We start from the raw sequence: 11,929 nt of genomic DNA, 5'->3' as shown, positions 1-11,929 counted from the left end.
TTATTAGAAAATATTAAATATAAGAATTCAGACTTGGGAAATACTGAGCCACAATTATGAAAACAGCCCATTCAATCAATAACTGGGCTCTGGCTGAAACAAAAAAAATTTAAGAAGATGCACTTGCGAACGGGTTTATGAAGTTAAATGGAGGTGCGGGGAATCAAATGCAGTTAGGGATGGCAAAAAAAAATTCGAACCCAACGGGAAAAATTGAAAATCGAATTAAACGGGTTGGATTCGGGGATGATAAACGGGGACGGGAAAAACTCGTTTATGCTAAACGGGAACGGGGACGGGTTTAGTAATCCTCGCCCCGATTACCCAACCCGATACCCGGCCCGATAAATATTAAAAATAATTATTATATATATATATATAATATTAATAAATTTAATTTAAATTAAAATAATTTTAAGTGGGGACGAGTACAGGTTTTTTAAACAGGGACGAAGATGGAGGAACCAATACCCGGCCCGTTGCCATCACTAAATGCAGTGTCTCTCGCTCTACCATATGAGCTATACCTCCACAATGATAAGAGTGGGATAAATTAATAACTCATTTTTTTTTTAAATTATGTCCAATATAATAGAATGGTTTGAATGGAGATGCGGGGAATCGAACCCCGCGCCTCTCGCATGCGAAACGAGCGCTCTACCATATGAGCTACATCCCCAATTGGCTCATCCATTATAAAATACTAAAATTATATTAATATTAATATGATACTAGAACAAGAAACTCAAAAGCAAAGCACAATAAGAGAAAAAATAATCTAAAATGAAGGTTGTTGAGGGAAAAATAATAATAAAGTGGTTGATGGTCACTATTTATGTTTTGGGTGTTGCGTTCAGGTAATGTGGTTGGTGGAGATGTTTCTCGTCTCCCTCCCTCCCTCGAGTTTTATCAGATGGGTTAATCCTATATTATTTTAGTGTGACGATTAGATTTAATGATGACAAACTGCAGGTTCAGATTCGAGATATTTTAAATTAATTTTTTTTCTTCAGAATTTGGGCCTTTTAACTTCGAATTCTTTGAAAAACCATGCATGTTTATACAAGTTCAAGTAATTTTAAACTTTTATAATTTATAAATATTATATCATATGGCTAATAACAATTATTTTAATTACTGATGAAAACTATATTATATGTATTACTTACTAATCATGATATGTATATAAATCTTATGAATTTGATTTACAATTTTAAATTTTCTAATGATATATTACATCCATTACAATCTAACGTGTAACCAAATCAGTAAGGAGAACATTACAATGTAACGTGTAACCAAATTAGTAAAAAGAAGCAACATGGATTCTTTTTAAAACAATTATGGTTTTTTAAAAGAAGCAACGTGGACTTTTTTTAATGAAATTTTTAAAAGAAGCAGCAAATCAAACAATTCGATAATGTAAAAGATCAAATTTAAAATTTGAACAGGTGACCAAATCGATCAAATTAAAACAAAAGGGATAAACAAAAGAGACTATACGTACAGTTTACCTTAAACATTATAAACATGATTAATACAAATATAAATTATTAGTAATTTAATTTTATTATAATTAAATAAGGTGATATGATTCATCATACAATTATTATTATATCGTTAATATGATTATTATATATTATGATTTGAACCCAAGATTCCAACCCCGCATAAAAAACTAGACATTTCTAAAGCTCACCATATGCAGAATGCTAAAAACATAGGATATCCAAGTCTACGTTGTCTCCATAACACTCCTGGAGCCACATATTTTCGTCCGGCATTACATAACGTTATGTGGCGTATTCATAGTGTATTCGTAGTATATGATACGCTTACGGTGTATACACATTTAAAATGTCATTTACGTTATGTACATTAAATACATTGTATTTATATGAGTATAATATATAGTATTACATATTTTCGTCCGGCATTACATAACGTTATACACACACATATATATATATATATATATATAATGTTATTTACTACGTGATGCATTTTTTGTTTTGCAGGCCAATACAACACTGGTAACCCAATGCAAACAAGTCCCAATGGCCCACATCAGCAACCCTAGCTTCCATCTTTTCTCACAAGCGCCGCGCTGCAATAACCCACCTCCGATCCTCAAGCCAGCAGCAACCAACCCCGAATCCTCCGGCGCAAGCCTTCATCCACCAAGCAACAAACCAAGCATTTTCAGTCCAAGTGAAACGCTATAAAAACGGGACTAAAAATAGGTTCCTGGAACTATAAATACACATGCAAGGGTGAGGGAGAGGGGATCCACAAATCGTTAATCATCAGAAGCTAGAAGTGCTTTGCATGTGTTAGAATCGGAAGAGGAGATACGAAGAATAGGAAAGCTTTTCTTACATGTACACAGTTGTTTCTGCCCTCGGTTGCTGGAAATTCTTTGGATTTCGCCGAAGTATCGATCAAAGGTGAGTCCTCCAATTTGGATTTAGTTGTTTTGAATATTAGACAGAGGAGAGAGCAATGCGGCAGCTGAAAAGGAAAAAGAAAGAGCCAAATGAATTCTGAATTCACGGGTGAAAATAAGGGTTTTTTAGGTTTCATAGAATATTTTGGTTAATTAGGACGTGAGTCATTAAAGAGTTTCTTCTTTGTAGATATGGAGTTATTTTTTTATTTATTTTAATTTGGTCACTGCATGATCATAAGTTGGAAGTTTCCTGATTTTCATTTAATTTAATTCAGTTTCAATTTCAAAAAATGGTAATACTTGTTTAGACCCTTAAATTCTTGGTTTTATTATTTTAGTCATTTAAATATTTGTTTTTGATATTTCAGTACCTTAAAAAAATTATTTTTTTAAATTATTATTATTTCTTTTTTTTCATATTGTTTTATTTTAGTAATTTTTTAATTTAACTTATTTTAACCTTTGATTTATTTAATATTTTTTATTATTATTACTTTTTATTTTGTTTTTATTTTGTTTTATCTCATTTATTTATTTATTTTTTTTCTATTTTTTGTTTCTTCTTTTGATTTTATTATTTTTATTTTTATGTTTTTCTTTGATTTATTTAACATTTATTTATTTTCTTGATTAACATGTTTGACCCTTTTTTTAGAGAAATTCTAACCAATCAGAGGTAAGTATTTCGAACTGAATTTTTAATTTTCAATTTAAATTTTCAATTTTCGCAATTAAAGACAACCGACAAATTAATTGGTACTGAAAGAGCGGTTCAAGGGTGCTAATCCTTCCTTGACCGTAACCGACTCCCGAACCCGACATATTTCTAGTAAAACGCATATCAGATAAGATGGTGTCTGATCTACCTAAACATTGTTTTAAAGTGATCGGTGGCGACTCTAACACAATCAATTCAAGTCGAAGCCCAGCCGAAAGACGATCGCGACAACTCCCATATGCAGTCAGCACTCGAGGAACTTTTTCCTTCACATATAACTGCCAAAGCTTACCATAAAGAATACATATTGGTAAAGTTAGATACTCCATCCACAAATTAGTGAACCAGACAAGTCTTGAGGTAACCAAGAACTTGATAGTTGACCGGGGATGTTTTGCCAATAACCAACTATGTACTGAAATAATGCACGAGAGGATGATAAATGCCTGTAAAATGTAGAGAAAAATTATCATCCGAGTGATAAGCTGATGAGAGAAAAAAGAAAGAGGTTTTGGTTTAATACCAAGACTATATGAGAATATTTATATGCAAACACATTTTGCTTGGTGACTAATTGATCCATCGAAAGGCCGAAATGGGGCTGACAAGTACGGCAACTGGGTTGAAGAGACATTCAACCTCTTATGTAATGTGTTTGTCGGCTATATTCATCGGTGTCGACTCCAACCCAATCAATTTAAGTCGAAGCCCAATTCCGGGCCCAACCGGAAGACGGTCGCGACAGCTTGGCGACTCTGTTGGGGACAGGTAAGTGAGTCAGGCCGAAATTAATTTTCGATTGTCTTTTTATGCGAAAATGTTAAATTTTAATTTTTATTTATTTATTCGATTCCAATTATTTATCTTTGATTATTTTTCAATACATAGTTATATTAACGTTTTTTTAATGATTTTAGATTTTTCAAAAATTTTCATCTCATGCTTTATACCCGAGCTTCGAACCCTTTTAAGTGAGGGTGAAAGCGACGCCTTCGTGGAAATTTATTTTTCGTATGAGCATAGCAAGTAACCTTCGGGATTTATATACCTTATGCTTTCGTGTGAATTTATTCTCTGTATGGGCATAAGAGAATGTTTCCTCTCGAGTTTAATTTAGTCCACACAAGCTTGTAATGTGCTTAGGACTAATGGTTTGGCAAGCCCAAGGGGGCACCAGTAAGGAGAACTTGGGTACCTTTTTTAGAACCTAAATCGGAAGATTGCAGGGAATTAGAGCCCACCCCAAAACCTCATGTCAAATCCTATGATACTTGAATTATTTCCTGCCTTATTTTTCTGTTCAAAGCATGTGAACTAGAAATTTATGCGGTTAGGACCTGTTTGAAATCAGCATGCGGGATAGAAACCATGTTCGGGTAAGAATAATAAGCATGTGTGATAGATATCATGTGGGGTAGGACTTTTATTTTCATGATTTTTTTTATTATTTTCACCTCACTATTTTTTCATTTTTGTTCTCTTTTATTTTATTTTCATCATTTGCATCATTCAAAAGAAGTGTTGATCCACTAAAAATGTGTTCGTTAAACGTAAATAATCTGTATTAATGGACAAAAGGGTTATGATTCAAGAGATGAAAAGCTCAAAAGTCCAGCTATGGTTAGAAAATGGACCGGGTTTACACCAAGCACATCAAAAGTCAACTTTTCCAAAACGAGACGGCGGAAGTTGCAGGGGCAAGATAAGAAAAAGGTTACTGACCCGGAGAGTCCTTTCGAAGAATACGAAAACAAGATGGAAAAGCGATAGTTGAAATTGGGGGCCATTATTGACAAATTCAAGAAGTAATGATACATGCATCACAAGGTTCACATCAAAGGAAGAAGTAATAACTCTTCCAAATGATCCACTCGTCCAAGCTTTGGAAAAGAAGATCAGAACAGCAGCGCACTTGAGACGACTTTTTGAATGGGATCCTGATATTATTTGGTCGGCATGTCTTCTGGAGATACAACCGTCTGTCTCTTATCTTTCTAACGGTTCTTGAATCGCATCAATCCGATATCGGGAACTCAAGATATGGTCATTTTACTGAAGACGGTGCATGCAGGAAATCCTATACGGGATTAATACGTTATTTTGTAAATATTACGAATTTTCAATATTTATATTGATTATTTGTAATATAATTTAATATAGGATGATTAATTATCTTTTAGGATCAGATTTATTATTTTATTAGGAATTAAGGTTGGGTTAAAACAATATTTTTAGTTATTATTATTTTATTAGGAATTAGGGTTAAAACATGTTTAGTTTATTAATATTTTATTCTTTAGTTATTTAGGACCTTTAGAATTCAGCCCCTATATAAAGGAGGCTTCATTCAACTTTGTAAAGCAGATTTCTTTGATTAATAATACAACGAGAGTTCGTTTTTGCAAGTGCTGATTGCCTTGTGCCTTCGAAGCTTCTTCTCCTTGAGTTCTTTCAAGTTCTTGTGAGGGAGATTAATCTTCACACTCCAATTTGCCTTTTCATCACGACTAGGAGGGTTGGTTAGAGCCATTTATCGTGTTTGCCTTTTCATTGCGACTAGGAGGGCTCGATAGGACACTTATCCATCTATTATCCACAAATCCATTCGCACCATCAATCGTCTTTACCGTTCACCTTCATAAGGGAGATATTTTGATTTCTTTATTATCTTATTTCATCTTCCGTTTATTTATCTTTTGTTTATTTTATTCTAATCTTATTGCCTTGATTCCAGCACATAAAAGAAACTCTAAGAACCCTACTTGCTACCGCCACCTTCCCCTATTCGTTCCCTTTGTTCTTAATCGAGTCTAGAGCTTTCTAGGTTTGATTCTTCAACAAGAGCAACGTTCATCAATCCGCCACCGCTTCCCTATCAATTGGTATCAGATTTGGGCCGATTCTTGGAAAGAAACAAGCAATCTTGCTTGTTCTTGCACACAAAATCGTCAAGGTACCCCAACGGAGCTAGTTCACAAAAGATTCAGCGTTTCAGGTTCTTTTTATTTAATTTTAATTTAGATTTAAATCCTTCTTGTTAGTTTGCTATTTTTTTTTTCAAAAAACAAAAAAAAACAAAAAAGGCAAAAAAAATGGCAAAAAAACAAAAAAAGAGCCAAAAAAAGCCAAAATTTCAAAAAAATTGCAAACGAAGGTATTTAGGGCTGATTTTATCCATATATCATATTAATTCTAAGATTAATCCCCAGTCCAAATTTCACCCCAATTGGAGTTCATTGGAGCCTTCAAATACATCATTCAAGTTTCATCGGCAGATTCGGTTTAGAATCTTGTCGAATTTCTTGAAAATTTTACAGGAGGAATTTCGTGGTGAAAATTTCCAGATTGAAAATTCATATATTGAAGATCATTAAAACAAAAAAATCAGAATTTTTGGAGATCAACAACACCCTCGAACAAAGCGATCAAGAAAAACAGATTGTTTGAGGACTCACCGTTCAACAGAGTCTACTGGATACTACTGAAGGTATTTAGTTCTGAAATTTTACAGGTGGTTTCTTGACGCATCAAAAGACATTCAAGAATTTTTCCAGAATTTTTTGACACCGGTAACCCCCTCAAAAACGTTGCTCAAATTGATCCAGCGTTTTCCAGGTTTCTGGGTTGGTTCTTTTTTTTTTTTCTTTGACTCTTAGTGCTTTAAGTTCTTTTGTTTTTCCTTGTTATTGTTCTTTTACATTATCTAACACATTATCTTCATTGTGTTAGTAGGACTAAAGAGTTTGCATACTTCTTCCTTCTTTGCATTCTCGTTCGCTTGGAGTCTAACCTTTGTTTGGCCTCTTAGAGCTTTTAGGTTTTTCTTATCGCCTTTGCTAGTAATCAAACTCCGATACGAACTGTGAAAGACTACTTGGTAAAGTGAGTTTTAAAGAGTACAAGATCGGCTTACTTGCCTCTCGTTGTGTTACTTTCTGGGAGTGACGTGTGAGGTTTCTTGCTTTGTTGAATTTATTTTATTTTTATTTTTACTTTAAAATTTTCTTTTGAGTGTTATGATTTCAGAATGGGCGACACTAACAACAAGACACTTACGGCTATCTTAGCCACACTTGCCCGACTCACGACTCAAGTTGAAAGATTTGATGAAATCGTGAGAGAACGACAAGAACCACAACTGAATCTACCAAACCATAATCCAAGACCAAACAATGCTGAACTTTTGGTACCCGAGAAAGAACAACCACGTTTCCAAGCACCCAAACTCTTTACAAAACCAAAGTTCATGATCCCGTCTTTCAAAGGAGACAACGATCCAGACAGGTACATCGAATGGGAAGGAAAAGTTGATCTCATATTCGCATACCATGACTGCCCCCAAGCTAAACAAGTTCACCTGATCACCATACAATTTGAAGGATATGCTCGAACTTGGTGGATGCAAACAAGGAAAAAGATCCAGAACTTCCAAATTCCAACAATCACTTCTTGGACCGACCTCAAACAAACCATGAGGAACCGATTCCTACCGACACATTATACACGAGAAGTTAAACAACGACTACACCGACTTCGACAAGGTAGAAGTTCAGTTGAAGATTACTACAAGGAGATGCAGTCCTTACTCAATAGGACTAACATAACCGAAAAAGAAGAGGTCACCGTGTCAAGATTCATCGTCGGTTTAAACTCAAACATCATTGATCTTCTTGATCTACAAGGGTACAAAAACCTTGAAGACGCACTAAAGAAAGCAATGACAATCGAAGCACAAATCCAAAGGAGATCTAGATTCAGTGAACATTACCTAGGTACTTCATCCTCTTACCAAGGTAATCCTTCAAATCCTTCCTCATCTTCTACTCCAGCTTCTCTAAAAAAGCCAAGAGATGACAAACCTGACAAGGAGAAAGAACGACCAGCAAAGAATGACACACTTCCAGTCCCTAAAGATCAAATGATAATTTGTGAGGAGGTAGGGAAAGCAAAAAAAGAAAAAGTTGAGAAAGAGGCAAAAGCAAAAGAGGTCACTAGTTATAAAAGCCAAAAGAATAATGACCCATGGGAGGTGAGTGAACCTAAATGTGAGAAGAAAAGAGTGACTCAAAATCTATGTGTGAGCACAAAAGAATTGAGAGAGAACCTTATTTACAAACAACCTTGCATCCTTGTTCGCTTTAGGGAATCAATTGTTTCGATTTCTAACATTAACAAGGATTTGCCTAGTGTGTTTTCATCTCTTTTACAGGATTTTCGAGAAGTGTTAGGTGATCTACCTAACGAATTACCACTGAAAAGAGGAAAACAATGCCAAATCAATCTAATTCAAGGTTCCATCATACCTCGTCAAACATACAATCTCGAAGAAACCAAAGAGTTGGATTTGTTACAAAAAGGCTACATCCAGGAAAGCCTTAGTCGTGACGCCATCATAATGACGAAATATGATTTGAACAACTCTTCAGGCTTTATAGTTCATGCACAGAGAATCCATGTAAATGATGAGAAAGTAAAGCAACACGAGACTGGACCACACCATCTTCCATCGCCAAGAGTTGTCGAATAGTGCTAGGTGACCCTCCTGACGGGTTACCACCTGAAAGCCCTAATCACTATGCCATACCAATGAAGAGTCACGATTTACGAGAGTCCAAAGGTAAATATTTATTACTCATTTTAATGACATTGTAACGTACTTCTTCTCCTTCTTACAAGGTAAGGCTCGTGAAGTTGTCATCCATACTAAACACAACTCCTTTAAGTGCGTAACATACCGAGGTAAGCAAACACAGTAGACGATACACTACCACGAAGGTATACTCTTACCTATCAAACTCATACTTCTATTCCGAGAATTGAACATATCAAAGATGTATATCACGATAACTCGGATATTTCTGATATTTCTACCCATACATTTAAAAGTGCTTTTAATGAGCTTTATCTTGTATATGAGTTTCCTTGCCAACTAACAGGTTATACAGTCCAAATCTCCTCATGGGAATCATTAATTCATGAACCACACTTAGGAGACTTAAGGGATTACGTTAACAAACCAGTTGACATGGTTTTTAAACACTCATTCTCGCCACACACGAATAAAACCATGGAGAAATTATCTGAAATAATCATACAGAAAGCCAACAGTGACCGGCGCCATGTTGAAATTCAACCAAAACATCAGATTACAAGACTTGTATGCAAAAGAGGATTTCAAGACTACAAGAAATCAGTTCCTACAAAGAAGAAACCTCGACTAAAATGCATAAAGACACATCACATTGATCCTGGTAAATGTTTCACAAGTTTTTATTTCAACACATCTAATTCTCTTTCTTTTGGATTTTCAGATTCGAGGACGAATCCTTTTGAGGAGTGGGGGAATGATACATGCACCAGAGTCCATAATACATGCTTCTTTGGACTAATGTTTCTACTCGAACCTATTAGAAGAACAAAGTCTCGAAGATTCAAAGCATATCTATTCGGTAAGCATAATGTGAATGATTATTAAACTATTCTAATGTTGCTCCCTTTAATGTTTCAGATTCGAGGTCGAATCTTTTTGAAGAAAGGGAGGATGATACATGCATCACAAGGTTCACATCAAAGGAAGAAGTAATAACTCTTCCAAATGATCCACTCGTCCAAGCTTTGGAAAAGAAGATCAGAACAGCAGCGCACTTGAGACGACTTTTTGAATGGGATCCTGATATTATTTGGTCGGCATGTCTTCTGGAGATACAACCGTCTGTCTCTTATCTTTCTAACGGTTCTTGAATCGCATCAATCCGATATCGGGAACTCAAGATATGGTCATTTTACTGAAGACGGTGCATGCAGGAAATCCTATACGGGATTAATACGTTATTTGTAAATATTACGAATTTTCAATATTTATATGATTATTTGTAATATAATTTAATATAGGATGATTAATTATCTTTTAGGATCAGATTTATTATTTTATTAGGAATTAAGGTTGGGTTAAAACAATATTTTTAGTTATTATTTTTATTAGGAATTAGGGTTAAAACATGTTTAGTTTATTAATATTTTATTCTTTAGTTATTTAGGACCTTTAGAATTCAGCCCCTATATAAAGGAGGCTTCATTCAACTTTGTAAAGCAGATTTCTTTGATTAATAATACAACGAGAGTTCGTTTTTGCAAGTGCTGATTGCCTTGTGCCTTCGAAGCTTCTTCTCCTTGAGTTCTTTCAAGTTCTTGTGAGGGAGATTAATCTTCACACTCCAATTTGCCTTTTCATCACGACTAGGAGGGTTGGTTAGAGCCATTTATCGTGTTTGCCTTTTCATTGCGACTAGGAGGGCTCGATAGGACACTTATCCATCTATTATCCACAAATCCATTCGCACCATCAATCGTCTTTACCGTTCACCTTCATAAGGGAGATATTTTGATTTCTTTATTATCTTATTTCATCTTCCGTTTATTTATCTTTTGTTTATTTTATTCTAATCTTATTGCCTTGATTCCAGCACATAAAAGAAACTCTAAGAACCCTACTTGCTACCGCCACCTTCCCCTATTCGTTCCCTTTGTTCTTAATCGAGTCTAGAGCTTTCTAGGTTTGATTCTTCAACAAGAGCAACGTTCATCAATCCGCCACCGCTTCCCTATCAAGTAAGCATATAAACTTCGGATAGTTCCTATCGATGGAGGGCTCCAATGGCGCTTTCATTAGGAATAGGCTCAACAGAGAGTGAAAGCCGGAGATGCAGTCCTTCAAGACTTTTTTGGAGCAAGCAACACGTCACTTGCACAGTTTAGCCAAAGGATCTGAACGGTTCGACAGGTTATTCAACCGGCGACAGAAAAATGTTGAAGGCGAATCAACCAGTCTGAAGCTGTTCAGGGGTCTATACCTTTAAAATGTTTTTTGTCTCTTAAGACATAACATTTTTGTCCCCAATAAGGATTATTTATAGTAACAAACATATTTTTTAGACCAATCCCTTGGACATTTCATGCATCATGCATTTAGACATATTTTACATTTTGTTATTTTCATTCCTTTGCATTCTCATTAACTAACGAAATAATGTCTCATCAAAAGGAACAAATACTGGATACACCACCTCAAGCGTTGAACACACCCCATCCGCATAACACCCGTTTGAAAAAGAAAAGACAAATGGAAGCCAAAATTGCTCAAATCGAGGAAAACATGGCAAAACTACAAAAAGAACTGGAAGATAAGATGGCTCAAAATAGTCAGAGTACCTTGGATTCCATCACAAAAAGCCAAGAGTCATTGGTCAATCAAATCATGGCCAAGTTGTCTGGTTTACAACAGGCGAGTGCACCAGGGGTAGGTGTGTCTGAGGGGGTAATTATACCACCAACCCCGCAAATGGTTGTCTCACCATGGATCTTACCTGGACTATAAGGGGACTCATCTATTACCAAAGGGAAAGTCGTATCTGTTGCAAATGTACAAACTTCTGCAACTAACCCTGACAATCATCCAGATAACTACCGTATCCCGGATGTCGATGAGAAGGATAAGGCGAAAAAGATGGAAGAAAATATCAAGATGATGGAAGACCATATGAAGATGGTCAAAGGGGACTACGACTATTATGGAGTGGATGCAATGAAACTAAGCCTGGTTCCGGATTTGGTGCTCCCACCAAAGTTCAAAGTCCCTTAGTTTGAGAAGTTTGACGGGGACAGTTGCCCCTTATCCCACATCACTATGTTCTATCGGAAGATGACAAGATACGTGGGAAATGACCAACTTTTGATCTACTGCTTCAAGGAGAGCCTGTCCGGTT

At 35.6% G+C, this 11,929-nt stretch overlaps 1 non-coding gene across 1 annotated transcript; it reads right to left on the bottom strand.

Annotated features, from left to right (window-relative positions):
• Positions 1-606: 606 nt before the first annotated feature.
• TRNAA-CGC lies at positions 607-679 on the bottom strand. The gene has a single exon. It is a non-coding gene; the product is annotated as a tRNA-Ala (tRNA).
• Between the last annotated feature and the right edge of the window lie 11,250 nt (positions 680-11,929).

The sequence above is a fragment of the Hibiscus syriacus genome, unplaced genomic scaffold (genome assembly GCF_006381635.1).
Source record: "Hibiscus syriacus cultivar Baekdansim isolate YM2019G1 unplaced genomic scaffold, ASM638163v2 tig00110387_pilon, whole genome shotgun sequence".
NCBI classification, from domain to species: Eukaryota; Viridiplantae; Streptophyta; class Magnoliopsida; order Malvales; family Malvaceae; genus Hibiscus; species Hibiscus syriacus.
The sequence above is the reverse complement of the archived record's forward strand: the minus strand, read 5'-3'. Positions and strand labels throughout refer to the sequence as shown.